At 39.7% G+C, this 19798-nt stretch overlaps 1 long non-coding RNA gene and 1 other non-coding gene across 10 annotated transcripts in view; both read right to left on the bottom strand.

Annotated features, from left to right (window-relative positions):
- Positions 1-19798, bottom strand: part of LOC149121928 (uncharacterized) — a 352265-nt gene that overhangs the window by 70644 nt on the left and 261823 nt on the right. The window lies entirely within an intron of this gene.
- LOC127484323 (U6 spliceosomal RNA) lies at positions 9291-9393 on the bottom strand. The gene has a single exon (XR_007911191.3). It is a non-coding gene; the product is annotated as a U6 spliceosomal RNA (small nuclear RNA).

The raw sequence follows: 19798 nt of genomic DNA, 5'->3' as shown, positions 1-19798 counted from the left end.
GAATTCATTCAGAATCGCAGGAAATAACCAGGGGCTCCATCAGATTAGCACACATATATGATGTTATCATTTTCTCTTCTGCCTATAAAAGTAGAAAGGTCTTGTCGCTCCCCCTCTTCGTGGAGGAACGACACTAAGTCCTGCCTAGGCTTCATATCCGAGTCACGGCACCATTATGTCGCTCCCCGTCTTCATGGGGGAACGACACAGGACCCTGCGCTGTTCTTTCATTTGCTCGGCCCTCCCCAGGTTTACTGCTGGTTCCTCCCGGGTTGGCTACTATCCCTTCCACCTCCGTGGAAGGGCAGTTCCCCCTGGCCACATTCCCCACTTCCGCAGGGGAGCGGCACACCGCCGGCCGGCTCTTCTCGGGGGCTGCTCAGGTGTTCCTCTTAGATGTTCCCCATAGATGTTACTGGTGCATGCCGTCTCTCTCCTCCTTTATAGTCCTCCTCCGCCAATCCCAACTCGGCTGCCTACACGCCGAGTACGCTGCTCTCCTCCAATCAGTAGCAAGTCCTACAGTTTATTGGTTGAACTGGAGGCAGCTGTGCGGAAGCTGTTTACTTCTCTCCCAGCGCCATATTGTGGGAGAGCAGATGCATAGAATAAGTCTTAATTCCAGTAACTCAGTCCAGTCCGGTTGCTCCCCACAGGTCTATGGAAGGGGGGGTGATATGTGAAGCAATGGCAGTAACACCAACACTTTTTGTTTTGTTTTGTTTTGTTTTGTTATTTTGAGAATTAATTAATCTCTTTCTTTTTATTTTTTTAACTTTTATTTAGTAAATATAATTTTCCAAAGCACAGTTTATGGATTACAATGGCTTTTTGTTAAGATCACTTAGTTTACCCATATCTCTTAGAATGCCTGAGTTTGAGTCTCAGCTTTGGTCCTGATTCTCACTGTCTGCTAATGTGGACCCTGGAAGGCAGCAGGTGATGGTGATGGCTTCAGTACTTGCGGCCCTCTCACCCATATGTGAGGCCTGGATTAAGTTCCTGGCTTCTAACTTTGACCTAGCCAAGTCCTTGCTGTTGCAGGTACTTGAAGATAAGATATTTTCGATGTTTCTGTCTTCAAATAAAATAAATCTTAAAAATTAAGATTCAGAAACTATCTGAATTAGTACTCATACAATCATGGTTGCTGAATGACGAAAAAACACCACTTACCAACTTAGTCATTAGTTACCAAGGTTGCTACCAAAAAATCCAATTTCTTGGGCCACCCACAGCCCAACCAAATCATAATATGAACCAGGATTCCAGACACTGATGGTTTTTTAGTAGCCAAAGTGATTTTATTGTGAGGCCAAATTTGAGAAAAATAGGTAGTTCATTAAATTTCTGGATTGAGAATCTCTATTCATCCACTCCACAGTATTAATAAGCAATTGTGGCAATATTAATTTATGGTAATTGATTTATATATACATAAATGCAATATACCATTATAATTCTTTTTCCTGTGTGGTCTATTCCCAGCACTCTACTTAAGCAAGTGAGTTAATTTCCATGTCTTCAGTTTCTTGATTTGGAAAATAAATGATTTGTAAGACCCCTTCTACCTCTAAAACTCCAACCTAAGATAAGTGGTTAATATCCAGGGTTCAAGGCAGAAATATGTCACATTTACCTGGGGAGATGGCCAGTGCAATATACCAAGAGACTCTGCCATTACTAACACATATAACAATGAGATTCTGGAAGTACAAAGCCATCTTCTAGTTTTTGTTCATTCTTCCTTAATATCTCATGTAAGACAGCTATGAGTGTGCAGGAGGAAGGAAAGCACTTCTAGGTTTTTAAGCCAAGATTCCCAACATAACAGCTGCTGTATAAGAAACAACTCACTGGCTTACAGAAATCATTATTTTATAGCCTCTTACAAATTTGGGAAACATTCAGTAGATTATTCTTCTGTTCATAGCACTGACTGAGTTCATTTATTGATACCCAGTGAACCATTTGGCTACTGTAGAAGATTGAAATAGCTTCATTCAAATGCCTGGTGCTATGGTTTCTTGGAAAGCTGGGCTCTGCTGAAAAACACAGCCTCTCCAAGTAATCTCAGAGCCTCTATCGATAGTCTGTCTACCAGGCCATCATACTTCTTCTTACATGGTAGCTCAAGAATACAAGATTGAATGTTCTAAAGAAAGAGAATGGTCAGTTTCTTAAGATTTTGCCCAGAAATTGGCATAGTGTCAATTCCACTGTGGCTATCAGTCAAAGAAGTCACGGATTCTACCCATATGCAAAGCAAGGAGACGTAAATTCCAGCCCCAGAGATTTCATATGATTTTGTTTAATACATAAAGAAACCAAGGATCTGTCCTTGGTTCTGAGGTTGGCATGGATATAATTCTTCACCATTTTTATGAATATTTTAGAGAATGAAAAGCGAAATAAATTTCTGCTTTAAGAAAGCAAACCTTTCTGATGTCTCATTTCATTCATTTAAAATTTCTCTCTTGATTGGTAATTCACACCTCCACCATTACCTGGGAGAAGGAAGCCATCTAGAAGTGTAGGGAATGCACTGATCAGGAGACATGTATCTCTGTGGGGAAAATGTCAGCATTCTTTTGAAAATACAAAGCAAAATAGAGAACCTACCCTGGAATCCGACTCTGGTCCACAGGAAAAGATGTGGCAGGTAAGATAAATGTAACTCAGCAGCCTCTCCACTAGGGAACCAAATGATGTTTATTGTGGGTTGGGAGAACACAGATGAGGTTTCTTGGCTCAGAGCAATGATCTGCTACCCTGGATGTGCTTCCCTGTGACTATTATGAAGGCAAGGATTGTATTTCATACAAAGAGTACCCTTTTGGTTTCAAAATGCTCTTAGAAAGTTAAGTATTATAACTCAAAGCCCCACTATGAACAGCAGTGATTATGTGGCAGACACTATGCTGAGTGCGTCCCCTATGTTCATTCATTTCATCTTCACAACAGTTTTGAGAGGTGGGTATTATTATCCCAGTTTTATAGAGGAGGAGACTGAAATTTGGAGAGGTAAAGTGGTTTTCTCAAAATGCTACAAGAGAATGATTTTCTAATTATCACATGATGCTTAAGTCTAAAGTATGTCTGAAATGAACTGATGTCCAAGAAATGCAGAAAGACCTGTAACAGAGTCCACTAACTGCCAACACCAATTTCTCACAGGTCACGAGATATCAATCTTCCCCACCATTCTCACTCAACACAAGAGCTTCAATTTTAACTTCAGTAGTACTTAGTAGGGAATAGACCAATCAAGAGGCCTCTTTTGACTTTTTACTTTCTAAATGATATAACTTGTGGTTTCTCATGTATGGGGTGAGGGACTTTTTGTGTTCTGTAACCCATAGCAGGATATACAATCTAGTCTTCTAATACACTCCATGCCTAGTGTCTTTCCCCACTTCATTGTCCATTAGAATCCTACTGGGAAGGAAAGAAGCAAAACAAGAAAGTAATTAGAAACAGTCATTTGATGTTTGCTCTGAGAATGAAGAAGTGAAAGCTACCTGTTCTACCAGCAAAATCAGAAGGGACTGAGAAATTCAGACAGTGGGTGACAGTGGGTCAAGATGTGTTCCAAATTTGAATTCTGATTCTACCACTTGCAGCTGTGTGGTTTGGGGCAAGTCAGCCTTTGGGTCTCAATTTCTGATTTGTTAATCAAGCACACCATTACCCAGCTGTAAGGGATTTTGTAAAAGAAAAAGAAGGTGAACTAAAATAGATCCTATACATAGACACTGAAAATCACAAACCAAATGCATATTGAACATTCTTTTAAGGTGGATTCTCTGGATACAGAATCTGGAATGGAGCTGTCCTTACAGAAGGCATCTGTGGGAACATGCTCATAACAGAACATGCAAGGAAGGGGTGTAGATTCAATATCATCACTGATCTCACAGGAATCTCTGGAGTTTGGACAGGACATCAGCCTTGTCGAAATTGAGGCAAAGGAAATCAGCCTATTTGCCACTATCTGTCTGTCATTGCATGCACTGGAGAGCATTGTAACCTGGGGCAAGGCAGCTCCCTTCAGCAGAGGACAATTCTGGAGAGAAAGACAGATGTGAGTCCTGGCAATTAATAGACTGTGTGCAGAGAATGAGAGGTTCTATCCAGAGGCAGGGGTTTGAGCAGGGCACTACATTATGCATCACAGATTCCAGGGCCTCATTGACAGAATTCTGGCTGTAGGCTATTGGAAAAATTGATACAGAGGGCTAAGTCCACAAAGCAACAGCAGCACTTCTGACCGAAACCTCAGGACTGGTCACTGCTCTAAATCCTGTCTTCAGCTCAATGCAGAAAATCAGCTGCATAAGGTTTTGAGTACCCTAAAATGAAAACTTCCAGTATGCAAGAACTGGATTAGTTTTGTCAGCAACAGATGCCTGCTGCCTATGACAGAGCTGGCCCATAACAAGGGTTCAATAATTATTAAATGAATCAATGAGTATACATAATTAGCTAGACTGACCCTGAAGAAAGACAAGACGAAACTATGAGAAGAAAATGTGAAATAGTTTATTTATCAAAACACTAAATAGGTGCTTAGACATTCTTAAAGTTAATTCAAAATTTATTTCACATGTTTTTAAAAAGGCAAATGCTTATCATAAAGAAGACAAAGAATCCAAGGGAAAAGCATAATTCTGGAGTATAGTTTATATATATATATAAATATATATTATATATATATATATATATATTCCATGATGTGTATAACAGCAAAGTTGCCTTTTTCAATAATCTTTAAAGTTCTCCTGGGGTGGAAGAGATAAGCTAAGAAATTCATTTCCCAGGATAGCAGCCACAAATTTTCTACCAATCAGAAAGTAGATGCAGAATTAGTTTAATAATATATGCTATTTTAAAATGCCAGCCTAATATTAGCAGGAAGACACATCCCAGGCACAAAGAACAGCTCCTGATAGTGTATTTCATGATATGCTGATCTGGCCAATGCTTCTCACAGTAGGTCGAAGGCTGAGGCAATACCCACCCAGAACTTGAGAGGAAATAAATTTCTATAGCTCAAAATTACACGTAGCCTTCCCAGTGAAATATCATTTCTCAAATTCCCAGTTCTAACGTGATTTATGACACACAGAACACTTTTATGAGAGCCGGCCAGCACTTCCATGCCTCTGATTTTGAATAATTATTTTTAGGTTGAAAGACTTTTACTGTCTTCCTATTACTTTTGCCCGTAAGTAAGCCAGGTTGTTATTTTTCATTCCCTCTTTGTTTTAAAACATGGAAATAGTTCTCAAAAAATTATTTTCAGAGACAAACAATTACTCAAAAGCTGATCTGGAGAGAAATATTTCTGTTATTGCAGTCTCAGGAGCATCATTAAATCTGATGGAGCCTGGCTGGTTGTCTGGGGCAAGCACAGTCTCACAGATGCCTAGGTTCTAAGTCACCTTCAATGCTGGCTGGGGGCTCTCACTGACACCATTCACTGTGACAGTCCCCAACTTGTCTCTCTTTCATCCACACCATATACAACAAACCAAGTGAAATCATAAGCATAAATTAAACCTCGCTCTTCTGCTTAAACTGGTTCTATGGCTTCCTTGATTCATAAAATGAAACCAAAAGCTTATGCTTTTGGTCCTTAGTGGTACTCGTGATCTGGCTCCAGCTCTTTGACCAGAAGAATATAAAAGTTTTCAGAAAGAGCAACTGACAGACAGAAGTTACTATTTTTCTACATGGTCCTGGCCTAACAGTTCTATCATGGAAAGTGACCGTCAGGCCCCCTTGCACCACCTCTCCCAGTGCTCTTAAACCAAGTCCCCTGCCCATTGTCTTCAACCTCCCTCGTAAATCAGCCCCTTGCCTTAAATCTATTATTTGTTTTTGTTATTTTGCTAAACTTGTCTCTGGCACCTGGCTAGGAACAATGACTATGGAGCTGAAGTAGAACTTTGATTTGAGACTTTGGGGAGAAGTATGCTGCTCACTCACCTATTCTAATCATATTGTGGCTCTTAATTCAGTAACAAAACTTCATCCTTAACTATAATTCCAAATCAATCTTCTCACATATCAAGAAACAGAAGAAAGCTCCTCTTAAGTGCTTCTTTATGCCTAAGCAATGAACTCAGTGAGAAGCAGTCTTCTCGTAGGCTGTCAGTCCCACCAACTCTGTCGCTCATAGTTTCTTCACTTCTAAATGTCTGCTTCCACTCCTGAGGCACCAAATGTTCTGGTGCATATGGTGAGTAGTTAGGACCAAGCACCATTTTATCTCTCTCAAATTCCTATGGTAATCCCCGGTATAGAAATGTTAGAAAACCTCCATGGTTATTATGCTTACGCCAGGAGCAGGGAAATAAGAGATTCTATGCAAACCTTCTGAATTCTACAGGAGGTTCAGAAAAGAGAAGACCCTGGTCAAAAATAGCAGGTAAGGATCGGCATTGTGGTGCAGTGGGGTTAGGCTGCCACTTGGGATACCTGCATTCCATATTAGAATTCCAGTTAGAGTCCAGCCTCCTCTACTTCTGATCTAGCTTCATTTTAATGCATCCTTGGAAGCAACAAATGATGGCTTAAGAACCTGGGTACCTGTAACCATGTGGGAGTCCAGCATGAAACTCAGGGCTCCTGTATTTGGTCTGGTGAAGCCTTGACTATTGCCTATTGCAAGCATTTGGAGAATGAACTAGCAAATGGAAGACTGTTACCCTTATCTCTCTCCCTCTCTGTCTCTGTCTCTGTGTTCATGTGTGTGTGTGTGTGTGTGTGTGTGTTACACTGCCTTTCAAATGAATAAAAATAAATAATTAAAAAACATCAAGTGGTGACAATGAACTTGGAGGAATCAGAGCTGTTTCTCAATATCTCCAAAAAGAAGAAAAATGGAATCAATAAAGATGAAGCTCAAAGACCAATAATACTGATCGCTGAGACTCTCACAGTCCACTAAAGAAGACCTCTCTTCCTTCCTCATTTATTGATAAAAATTCAAGGATATTGTCAAGTATAGTAATTCACTTGGTTGTAGCAACAAGGTACTGTTGCCCTATTAAGTAGGGATATTTATGGTTATTTAGTGATGGATAATCCTTGATATTAATTATTGATATTTGCAAACTTGAACTTCTTGCCTTATGACACCTATGAGAACAAATTGCTTATCAATCAACCCACATTCTCAATGCTGGCATACTGACAGAAGCCCAACAATTTTCATCAGATTTATTGGATGGCACCATCATGGCCAGATCTCACCTTGAATTATAATTTATAATAACATTAGAGTAATAAATTTATAGCTGATTGATCACATTTGACTACTAAATAAGCAGTGATGAAGAAAGCATTACAATATTCATCATCAGCCATGGGTTCAGAACTAATTAGTGATGATTTTGTGATGCAAGAAGCTTTGAAATACTTCTGATTCCAAGGATTTCAGATAAGGGATATAAATACATACACATACATATATAATAGATGACTACATATATACATGTATATCCTAGGTATATATAAATACACACTTCCTTATATACTTAACTCTGAGTAACAGAATGGAAGAGAAATCAGATAATTAGTAGGCTAAGCTTGAGCCTGCTACCAAAGAGTGTAATTCATTAGGTCTGGGAAGGAGCTCAGAAACTTAAGTTTTAAAAAGCACCCAGATACATTCTAAGTCAATATACAGGGTTCACTTTGTAAAACTATGGTATAGACTCTGTCCCTCTGCTGCCACTCCTGACAAGTTCTCTACTCAGCCAGCTTTTCTGCCAGCTACTGGTTAACCAACTCCACCTGATTCCTCTACCAGTAAATCTGAATATGTGGTCCTAGTTTTTCCCAAGTGTATACTACTTTATGTTTTGAAATTCAGGCCAGATAATCTTTACGTTATTCCTAAGCATATAAATTCAAACAAAAAGGATGTCCACTTTTGACATTCTTACTCAAAATAGTGTTGGAAGTATTAACAAGTGTAATTAGGAGAGAAAGATATAAAGGTCAACCAAATTGGAAAAGAGGAAGTCAAAACATCCATGTCTGCAGATGTCATTATTTCACATATAAAAACGCTAAATAGTATACTAAAAAGTTGTTAGAGCTGATAAAGAAATTAGGTAAAGTTAAAGATTTAAAAAATCAATGTAGAAAAAGGCGGTATTTCTTTTTAAAGATTTATTTATGTATTTGCAAGTCAGAGTTACACAGAGAGAGGAGAGGCAGAGAGAGAGAGAGGTCTTCCATCCAATGGTTCATTCCCCAATTGGATGCAACAGCTGGAGCTGTGCCGATCTGAAGCCAGGAGCCAGGAGTTTCCTCCAGGTCTCCCACGCAGGTGCAGTGGCCCAAGGAATTGCTTGGGTCATCCTCTACTGCTTTCCCAGGCCATAGCAGAGAGCTGGATTAGAAGTGGAGCAGCCGGGTCTCAAACCAGTGGCCATATGGGATGCCGGCACTTCAGACCAGGGCATTAACCTGCTGCACCACAGCACCGGCCCCGGGTAGTATTTTTATACATTAATAATATTCTTGCTGAAAGGGAAAGCAAGATAGCGGTTCTATTCACAATAGGTACAAAAATAAATATTTAGTAATAAACTTCACCAAAGAAGTGAAAACTATAAAATACTGATGAAAAAAATCATGAAGGACATAAAAAGAATGGAAAGATACTCCGTGTTTGTGTATTGGAACAATCAATATTTTTAAAATGCCCGTACTACTCAAAGTAATCTACAGATTCATGCAATATCTGTGAAAATACCAGTGGCTTCCTTTATAGAACTAGAAAAAATTCCTTATACTTATATGGAATCACAAAAGACCAGAGTAGCCAAAGTGATAATATGAAGAAAGAAGGAAGGGAGAAATAAGGCATGCAAGCAAGCAACAAGCCAGAAGGAGACTTCATGACATCTAACTTCAAAGCATATTACAAAGCTTCAGTAATCAAAATAGTGTGGTACTGGCAGAGAAACTGAAACATTAAAAACCATGAAGTTGCTTTAAAAAAATAACAATCCAGGATATAGGTGCAGGCAATTTTTTGGACAAGACTCTTGAAACAGAAGCAACAAAATGAGACAAATAAGATTATGTCAAGCACAGAAGATTCTGCACAGCAAAGCATTCAATCAACAGAATGAACACAATCAATACAATGGGAGAAAATATTTGCAAGCTACTTATCCAACAAAGAATTAGCATCCAGAATATATGTCACTAAAAACCTCAACAATAAGAAAAGTCAGTCCATTTAAGAACTGCATGAGGGTGAGCAAAAACTTATAGAACGCTTCATGAATTTGCATGCCATCTTTGCACAGGAGCCATGCTAATCTCTCCATCTTGTTCCAATTTTAGTATATATGCTGAAAATATCGTATACCTGCACAATATAGTACTACACAGCCATAAAAAAGATTGAAATCCTGTATTTTTGCAACAAAATGCATACAACCAGATATCATTATGTTTAGTGAAATGTGGGGAGCAACTGGGACTAGACTGTTACTCGAATTAAGATTTATTTTATGCATCTGCTCTCCCACAATATGGCGCTGGGAGAGGAGGAAACAGCTTCTACACAGCTGCCTCCAGTTCAACCAATAAACAGCAGGACCTGCTCCTGATTGGAGGAGAGCAGCATGCTCGGCGTGTGGGTAGCAGAGTTGGGATTGGTGGAAGAGGACTATAAAGGAGGAGAGAGACAACATGCACGAGGAACATCTAAAAGGAACACCTGTGCAGCCCCCGAGAGAGCCGGCCGGCGGTGTGCCACTCCCCCGCGGAAGTGGGGAAAGTGGCAGGGGGAACCGCCCTTCCACGGAGGTGGAAGGGACGGTAGCCAACCCAGGAAGAACCAGCAGCAAACCCGGGGAGGGCCGAGCAGATAAAAGAACAGCGCAGGGTCCTGTGTCGTTCCTCCGTGAAGAGGGGGAGCGACAGTGAAATAAGCCAATCCCAAAAAGATAAACATATTTTCTCTGATATGTGGGTATTAATATAGAATTTTAAAAATGAGAATGAAACTTTCATCTTATGAATTGACTACTGTTTTTAGCACTTGACCATAGTCCTGCGGAACAGTGGTCTTTCTACTCTTACTCGTTAAACATTATGGTGAGTGATGCCATAATCCTTTGATTATAAAGTAAATTGAAACTATGTCATTGAGAAAATTAAAGGAAGAAAAAGGAAGGAAGGGGTGGAGGGAGAGGAGGAGAGAATGAATTATGATTACTTTATAGAATTTTATATATATGAAAGCTGTTTTTATATATTGATAAACATTTTTAAAAAGAAAAAAGTAAAAAAAAAAAAAAGAGCTGAGCATAAGACCTGAGTAGACATACCTCAAAAAGAATTAATAAAAATTGCCAATGAATATATGAAAAAAGTTCAGTATCATGAGCCTCAAGAAATGCAAATCAAAACTACCATGAGGTTAGCCATTCTCAAAAAGACCAAAAGGAACAAATAGTGATGAGGATGTGGACCAAGGGAAATTCCTATACACTGTTGATGGGAATGTAAATTAGTATAGCACTATGGAAAACAGATAAAGACACGACAAAAAACTAGAAATAGAATGGCTATATGATCCAGCAATCCCACTAGTGTGTATGTGTGTGTGTATGTGTGTGTATGGCATGAAATCATTTTATCAAAGAGATACCTGCAACAGCATGTTTATTGCAGGACTATCTACAATGACCAAGACATGAAACCAACCAAGATGTTCATTAACAAATGAATGAATAAAGAAAAATGTGATAATATTTCTTAACTTTTTTTATATAAGGTGAACTATTTCATCTATTGCATATATATATATATACATATATATATACACACACACACACACACACACACACGCACAGAGACAGATTTAGGAACATCATAATACTTTCCGCCCTACCCTCTTACCCATGTATGCTCCCACCCTCAGTCCTCCTTCCTTTCTTATTCCTTCTTTTAATTTTTATAATGACATAATTGTAGTTTATTTTATATTCATATGATTAACCTGCACTTAGTAAAGAATTCAATGAAAAATAAGGAAAAAAACATTGTTCTACAACAGTAGAGATAAGGGCTATAAACAATAATCAATTCTCAAAATGTCAATTTCACTAATATACAGTTCATTTTTGTATTCCATTAGTTACCACAAATCAGGGAAAACAATATTTGTTGGTATAATGGTTTCCAGTTGCATCCATTTTGTTGTAAAAGATGGGATTTCATTCTTTTTTACAATTGAGTAATATTCCATAGTGTATCTATATCACATTTTCTTTATCCAGTCATCAATTGATAGACCTCTGGGTTGTTGCATATCTTAGCTACTGTGGATATATCTGCAATAAAAATGGGGTACATATAACTCATATACTGATTTTATTTCATATGGATAAATTTCTAGTATTGGGATGGCTGGGTCATATGGTAGATCTATTTTCAGACTTGAGAAACATCTCCATACTGTCTTCTACAATGGCTGCACTAGTTTACATTCCCACCAACAGTGGGTTCAGGAAACTTTTTACCTACATCGTTACCGGAATTTATTGTTTTTTGATTTCTTTATGAGAGTCATTCTAACTGGGGTGATTTCCCTGATGGCTAGTGATCTTGAGAATTTTTTCATGTGTCTATTGGCCATTTGAACTTTCTATTTTGAAAAATGCCTGTTTAAGTCCTTCACCCATTTCTTACTGAATTGTTTGGTTTTGTTGAGTTTCATGAGCTCTTTGTAGATTCTGAATGTTAATTCTTTATTAGCTGCAGTTTGCAAATATTTTCTCCATTCTGTCAGTTGTCTCTTCACTTTGTTAAGTGTTTCTTTTGCGGTGCAGAAGCTTCTTAACTTGGTGTTATCTCATTTGTCTATTTTTACTTTGATTGCCTGAGCTTCTGGGGTCTTTTCCCAAAATACTTTGCCTATGCTAATGTCTTGCAGAATTTCCCCAATGTCCTCCTCTAGCTATTTGATGGTAACAGGTCACAGATTTACATCTTTGATACATTGTGTGTTGAATTTTGCATAAGGTATAAGGTTTCATATTTCTATAAGCAGAGATCCAATTTCCCCAACAGCTTTCTCCAGGGATTGATTTAGCTCCTTTGTCAAAGATTAGTTGGTTGCAAATGCATTGATTGATTTCTGGGGTCTGTTCTGTTCCACTGGTCTACATGTCTATTTTTATGCCAATACCAGGTTGTTTTGATCATAATTGCTCTGCATTGTATCTTAAAATTTGGTATTGTGATGCCTCTGGCTTTGTTTGTGTTGTATTGTTGAAGATTGCTTTATCTATTCAGGATCTCTTGTATTTACATATCAATTTTAGCATTTTTTTTGATCTGACAAGAATGTCATTGAAATTTTTAACTGGGGTTACATTGAATATATAAATTGCTTTTGTTATTATGGACATTTTGATGATGTTAATTCTTCCAACCCATGAACATGGCAGATTTTTCTATTTTTTGTGTCCTGTTCTATTTCTCTCTTTAATGGTTTGTAATTTTCATTGTAGAGATCTTTCACCGCCTTAGTTAACTGTAGTCCAAGGTATTTAATTTTTGTGTAGCTATTGTGAATGGAATGAACTTACAAATTCTTTCTTAGCCATGGCATTGTCAATACAATCAACCATTAAAGAAGAAATTCTGTTATTTAGTTAAAATTGAACCAGGGCCAGTGCTGTGGTGCAGCGAGTTAACACCCTGGCCTGAAGCACAGGTATCCCATGTGGGTGCTGGTTCTAGTCCCAGCTGCTCCTCTTCCAATACAGCTCCCTGCTATGGCCTGGGAAAGCAGTACAAGATGGCCCAAGCCCTTGGGCCCCTGCACCTAAGTGGGAGACCTGGAAGAGGTTCCTGGCTCCAGGCTTCGGATTGGCACAGCTCTGGTCATTGTAGCTAATTGGGAGTGAACCATCGGATGGAGGATCTCTCTCTCTCTCTCTCTGTCTCTCTGTCTCTGTCTCTCCTCTTTCTGTGTAACTCTTTCAAATAAATAAATAAATCTTTTAAAAAATGGATTGAACAAGAAGATGTTAAGTGTAATAAGCCAGAACAAACAAAATACTGCATGTTCTTCCTCTTATGTAAAAACTAGAAAACATTTAAAAGCTTCCATCTGAACATAGAATAGTAGTAATTTCTAGAGGCTAGGAGAGGTAGGACAGAATAGAGGGAGACTGGTTAATTAAAAACAAGTCAGAGTAAAGTAGTAATAAGTTGCTAATGTACACAGCTTATTGGGTGACTCCGGTTCACAATAACCTATCACATACTTCGTGAGCATAGCTCCAAAGTTCTAATCATAAAGTAACGTAAAAGAGTGAGAAATGTTGGTTACTCTGATTTGATCTCATTTAAAATGTCGCTCATGGCTGGCATTGCTGCATGACTAGTTAAGCCACTACATGTAATGCCAGAATACCATGTGGGCACCAGTTTGAGTACCAGTCACTCCACTTCCAAGCCAGCTCCCTGCTAATCTGCCTTGGAATTCAGCAGGAGATGGAACATTTGCTTGAGCCCCTGCACCCAGGTGGGAGACCTGGAAGAAGCTCTTGGCTCCCGGCTTCAGACTAAGACCGTCCTGGCCACTGCGGTCATTAGGAGAGTGAACCAAAGGATGGAATCTCTCCATGTGTCTCTCTCTCCCTCCCTAAGTCCACCTTTCAAATAAATAAATAAATCTTAAAAAATATAATGTCAAACCTCCCCTATAAGTATTTACAATTATTGTTAATAATTTTTTGAAAAAATATTTCTAAGATAATCAAGACATTCATTATTTGTTGCTATTATATTTACATAAAACAGGGGCCAATTTGGGTTCCCTCTTTGGTGTTTCTAGTAGCAAAGCATATTTCCATGCTTAGAAATGCTCTTGTTGAGTCATACTCTGCAGATAACGCTGTATTTAATTTTTAATCTTGTTTATTTTGTAGTTGCCTTTGATCAAAGGTAATATAATCTGACATGGCAGTGCTAATGTCACAAAATGGGTAAAGAATAATATGTCACCAAGACCAAAAAAAGTGAATAAATTGAATAAAGGGGAAGCAGCTGAAAGGAGTGTGAAGGTAGAGCAGGTGTCTTGAGCTTTGGAAGTAGACGAGAGAGACACAGATGGAACGTTCACTAAACCTAATAGTTCTTAAAGATGGAAAAAATGGGTGGTGTAAAAGAAAGGGGCAGAGATACATGGAAGTAACATCTTCAGCCCACAGGATCTGAGAGACCTCTAACATAAAGAAACCTAGCTTCAAAATTGTGATCTTCTCTACCTTTCAAAGTTTTATTCTAGCTTCCATGATTCACACAAATCAAACAATTTGGAGCAGGAAAATAAGTTGCAGTCTAAGCAACAGCTCTCCTTCATAATTAATTTTATCACTAAACTCGATGGCGGCTTCTATGAGTGTCTTTCTTCCCAAGACCAGTTTCCAAAAATCTCAAGATATCCCTGGTAATTTTCTTAATATGCCAAAGAAAATTGATCCAACCGCTTGTGAGCAACGGTTTCTATTTTCAAGCTGATCATTTCTTCAGGGTTTGCTACACCATATACTGCTCAGACATGAAACATATAAATTCATGGCCAGTGCTGCAGCTCACTAGGCTAATCCTCCACCTGCAGCACCAGCACCCCGGGTTCTAGTCCCAGTTGGGGCGCCGGATTCTGTCCCGGTTGCTCCTCTTCCAGTCCAGCTCTGCTGTGGCCTGAGAAGGCAGTGGAGGGTGGCCCAAGTGCTTGGGCCCTGTACCCACATGGGAGACCAGGAGGAAGCACCTGGCTCCTGGCTTCAGATCGGCGCAGCGCACCGGCCATAGCAGCCACTTGGGGGGTGAACCAATGAAAGGAAAACTTTTCTCTCTGTCTCTCTCTCTCTCTCTCTAACTCTGCCTGTCAAATATATATATTATATATATATATAATATATATATATATAAATTCATAACATTACTAAGGGAAATCATATTGGGAAGTGTTAATGATATATAATATTGTAAATGATTGAGTTTTACTGTTCTTCGTCTATGACTTCTGGGTATTCTGAGGAGTACGCTATTTTCCTGTCCACATAAGTAGTATATATGCACATCGCTGTTGGCTTGAGGCCCACACAGAAATCACATTTTTGTTAGCTAAATGAGATGAGAGCAATTGGGAGCCCAAATCAAGATGTACAGACACTCTCTAAGGTTTCTTCACTAGCTGTGTTCAACTATTACTTCACAACACCTATCATTAATTTTGATTCTCTTATGAGATCAGTTTTTTTTTTTTTGACAGGCAGAGTGGACAGTGAGAGAGAGATACAGAGAGAAAGGTCTTCCTTTGCCGTTGGTTCACCCTCCAATGGCCGCCGCAGCTGGCGCGCTGCGGCTGGCGCACCGCGCTGATCCAATGGCAGGAGCCAGATACTTATCCTGCTCTCCCATGGGGTGCAGGGCCCAAGCACTTGGGCCATCCTCCACTGCACTCCCTGGCCACAGCAGAGAGCTGGCCTGGAAGAGGGACAACCGGGACAGAATCCGGTGCCCCGACCAGGACTAGATTCCAGTGTGCCGGCGCCACAAGGCAGAGGATTAGCCTAGTGAGCCGTGGCACCAGCCTCTCTTATGAGATCAGTTTTAGGATGTGACCAATGCATAATTGAATTCATTCAGATTCTTCAGGAAGTAGGCACAAAGACAAGCTTTTGTGTGAGACAGATTTAGGAGGTGCCACTAGGAGTAGCCAGAAGAAGCAGGAAAGATAAGAGGAAGAAACCAAGTACGGTGAAATTAGGCATCATGCCAGATTTCAGAACCATTACGATGCAGGGGCTGTGAGGCACAATCACATTGCAGTTTGTCCCATTTCAAGACAAAAGAACTGGGCTTCCACACAACTTTTCATATGTCTTGCAATACTCCAAATGGAATTATCTACCAGGCATTTCTGACTCTCAGTCTGTGTGATCAAGGCAGTTCCAGAAGCTCAGGGAGAGTCCTCCAATCAGGTTGCAGGTGTGAATTATTAGGAGATGCTCACAGAAATAGAGACCTAACCCACAGAACTGCTACTGGAAATCTGGGATGTGTCAACAGCATTTGCCATAGTATTTAAACAACCGGAGTACATGCTATGTCCTCAAACACAACTCAGTTTAAGTCACACCTGACCACTTACATCTGTGTCACATTAGGAAAATTATCACATGTTCCTGATCCTAGATTTCTTCACATGTAAAGGGGCGCATGATGGCAACACCTAGCCAATGCACATATGAAGACCAAATTAGAAAACATCTAAAAAGCAATGCAAAACTGAGTCTCAACCAATGTTGTCACTATCATCCTCACTTTTGTTGCAAACAGAAAATTATTTGGAAACGTCAATATAGTGACATTTCTGGAGGCAGCATTGTGGCATTGGGGGTTAAGAAATCGCCTGGGAGCCTGGCATTCCATTTGGATGCCAGTTTGACTCCGGGCTGCTCCACTTCTGATCCAGCTGCCTGCTAATGTGTCTGAGAAAGCAGCAGGGGATGGCTATGTATTTGGGCCCCTGCCACCCATATAGGAGACCCAAAAGAAGTTCCTAGCTCTTGACTTCAGCCTGGAACAACCCTGGCCATTGTAGCTATTTGGTGAGTGAACTAGTGGATGAAAGATACTTTTCTCTCTCTCTCTCTCTCTCTCTCCCCTCTTCTCTCCTTCTCTCTCTATAACTCTGCCTGTCAAATAAATAAATCTTAAGAAAAAAACATGGCAACATTACTTTAGTGTTTAAATACCAAGATGCCTTCTTTTAGCCTGGGGGATGCCTAAAGTTACACCTGCTTGGCTTGGCTTTTTCCTCTGACCTTTTCTGCTTATTTCACTCTTCTTCTGGCTTCTCTTTGGGGCACCTCCTTAATAATCTCACACACATACGCATCTGTGAAAATCTGAGCAAAGATAATTATCCTTTTTCACATCCTAAAATTGATGCCATAAATAAGCCAATTTAGTATCATGGAATATTCTATCCCTCCTCCTCAATTCCATTCTTCTGTCTCTACACCTTTTAATCTTCATATCTGCATTCCTGCTTGTCACTCGCAGCACACCACCGGCCGGCTCTCTCAGGGGTTCCTCAGATGTTCCTCCCGCATGTTGTCTCTCTCCTCCTTTACAGTCCTCTTCCACCAATCCCAACTCTGCTGGCGTTCTCTCCCCATGTGCTGAGCACGCTGCTCTCCTCCAATCAGGGGCAGGATCAGCTCCTGCAGCTTGTTAGTCGAATTGGTGAGGCAGCTGTGTGGAAGTTGTTTTCTCCCTCTCAGCGCCACATGGTAGGAGATCAGATGCATAGAGTTAGTCTTAGCAGTTCCAGTAGTTTAGTCTAGTCTTGGTAATCTCAGTATTTGTTCTCAGTATCTATTTGTCCACAGTCTTAGTACTTATTTGTCTCCCAGGCGACGGGCCCCGCCATGTTACGGGAGACGGGCCCTGCTCCCCACACTGCTGAACTTGAATTTGTAGCCAGTCAATTCACTGTCCAGTCAGTATTACACAAATCCATAAAGAGATATAGATCCAAAATTAATAGATAGTTTCAATTATCTACAATTTGAAATTAACAGCTACTTGGAAGTTCTGCCAGAAATAAAAACTGATACAGACTTTTGGCAACAACAAGGGTGTGCTTACCAGGCTTTGTTTCAGAGCAGCAGTAGAGATTGTAAAACAGAACTGCTGAGGGCCTTGGGTAGGGAAGAATCCCTGAGCGTGATTTCGTGTGTCACTGTGACAGGTACAAATTCAGTTAATTTCTGATGCATGCAGGCAGGCAGGAGAGCAGTGTGTTTTCAGGGGGAAACTTTCCCTGCACACTTACATTACTGAGATAACTGGAATCTTAGACAGCTTGAACTTTTAAGGTTCCCAAAAGACTTGTCAGCTTTGTATTAGTCCCACATGGTTGGATTATAGACATATTTTGTTGTTATGAAAAATCATGAATGTTCTCATTTAACAACTTAAAACCCCTCATTGGGTTTTCTGTCTGTGCCTGTCATTACGGAAAGGTCTGACCTTTAATTGTGAATGTAATACCCTTACTAATGGGAGTGCCTAAAACACACCATAAATGCTCAGAACCTGGACTGAGTACACAAGACAAAGGCCTCCAGTGAAGCATCTTGGTGGTTCTGCAAGGAAAACACTTTGCCCTTTGGTATTTGTTATTGTTGTTCTCAAGATGTCTAGTGATCCAATAATTTAAAGATAAGGGAACTGACAACCAATTATTCACAAACTTTGACAGACCATGTTCCAGGTTAGAATGTAAACAGTTCACTTTTCTCTCATTTCATCTGTCAGGGCACTTCAAAATGTTCATGAAAAAAAGATAAATTTAGTTGGGTGCAAAAAACCTCTGAAATCCAGACATAACTTTTTTTTTACTGTCCAAGAGATTTTATAGAGACTCATCATATTTATTGCAATCATCATTTCATATGCCAATTTAACACATATTAAAAATCTCTTGTTGAAAGATGTTTCTTGGTGGCAGAGCATTTTGACATAATATATAATTATATATATATATGTAACATATCCAATTATATATAGTAATATATAATTGGTCATATATTGCATTTTACATGACATTTTATTGCTATTTCTTTGCTCATCTAAGATTGCAAATTTGCAAGGGAGATTCAGTCACACTTTCAGAAAATTATTTTAGATCTTGAAAAAGATATGGCTAAAACTTGAAGCCAATCTGGACTACACACAGACACCCATGATCCCAACCTATACATGCAGATGAGCATTAAATGAAACAATTATTGAAGAACAAAATGGAAAGCACACATTAGATTACTGGTGGCCATATGAAAGGGCAGGGTAGAAAGCATCTTCTATTTCACAGAATTGGGATCTATAGCTGGCCTTGCAACATGGGCTGCAGGAACCAATGCAAACTTGCTATGGTGAGTCTTGCAACCCAAACCCTGGCTCACAAAATGACTGGCAGAAAAGAGGAAAATGATATGGAGATGTGAACTCATGATTCCTGTGTTCTGTTTGTCTTGTGTAAATGTCTAGAAAAAGAAATTTTAAAAATAACTAAACAGATCAGCGTTGTGGTATAGTGGGTTAAGCCGTCAACTACAGTGCCAGCATCCCATATGGGCATTGGTTCATGTCCTGGCTGCTTTACTTCCAATGCAGCTCCCTGCTAATGCACCTGGGAGAGCAGCAGAAGATGGCCCAAGTGCTTGTACCCCAGCCACCCACATGGGAGACCCAGAAAATGCTCCTGACTCTAGCTTCCACCTGGCTCAGCCCTGGACATTGGGGCCATTTGGTTAGCAATCCAGTGGATGGGAGACTTCTCTTTCTGTATCTCCCTATCTGTGTCTTTGTGACTCTACCTTTCCAATAGTAAAATAAATCTTTAAAAAAAAACCAGAAGCATAATGTCAGATATTTTCATGAAATAAGAAAGCAAAGTGTTTTATTCATAATATGCATGCTTCTCACCATGTGTTTATCACTGAGGTACACAACTATCTGTCAACAGAATATTGTCTGTTAGAGAGTGCACGCCTCTACTGGATGCAGTATAAATAAAAAAGATTCAAATCACAGTGACAGAACACAGGCATTGCAAAGTGACCAGAAAAACATCTTGTGGGGAAGGTGTTCAACCTACAGATTGAGACTTCGGTTGAGACACCTGCATCCCATATTGGAGTACCAGGGTTTAATGTCTACCTCC

This window comes from Oryctolagus cuniculus, chromosome 15, assembly GCF_051225735.1.
Source record: "Oryctolagus cuniculus isolate XC-2025 breed Fujian yellow rabbit chromosome 15, ASM5122573v1, whole genome shotgun sequence".
NCBI lineage: Eukaryota > Metazoa > Chordata > Mammalia > Lagomorpha > Leporidae > Oryctolagus > Oryctolagus cuniculus.
The sequence above is the reverse complement of the archived record's forward strand: the minus strand, read 5'-3'. Positions and strand labels throughout refer to the sequence as shown.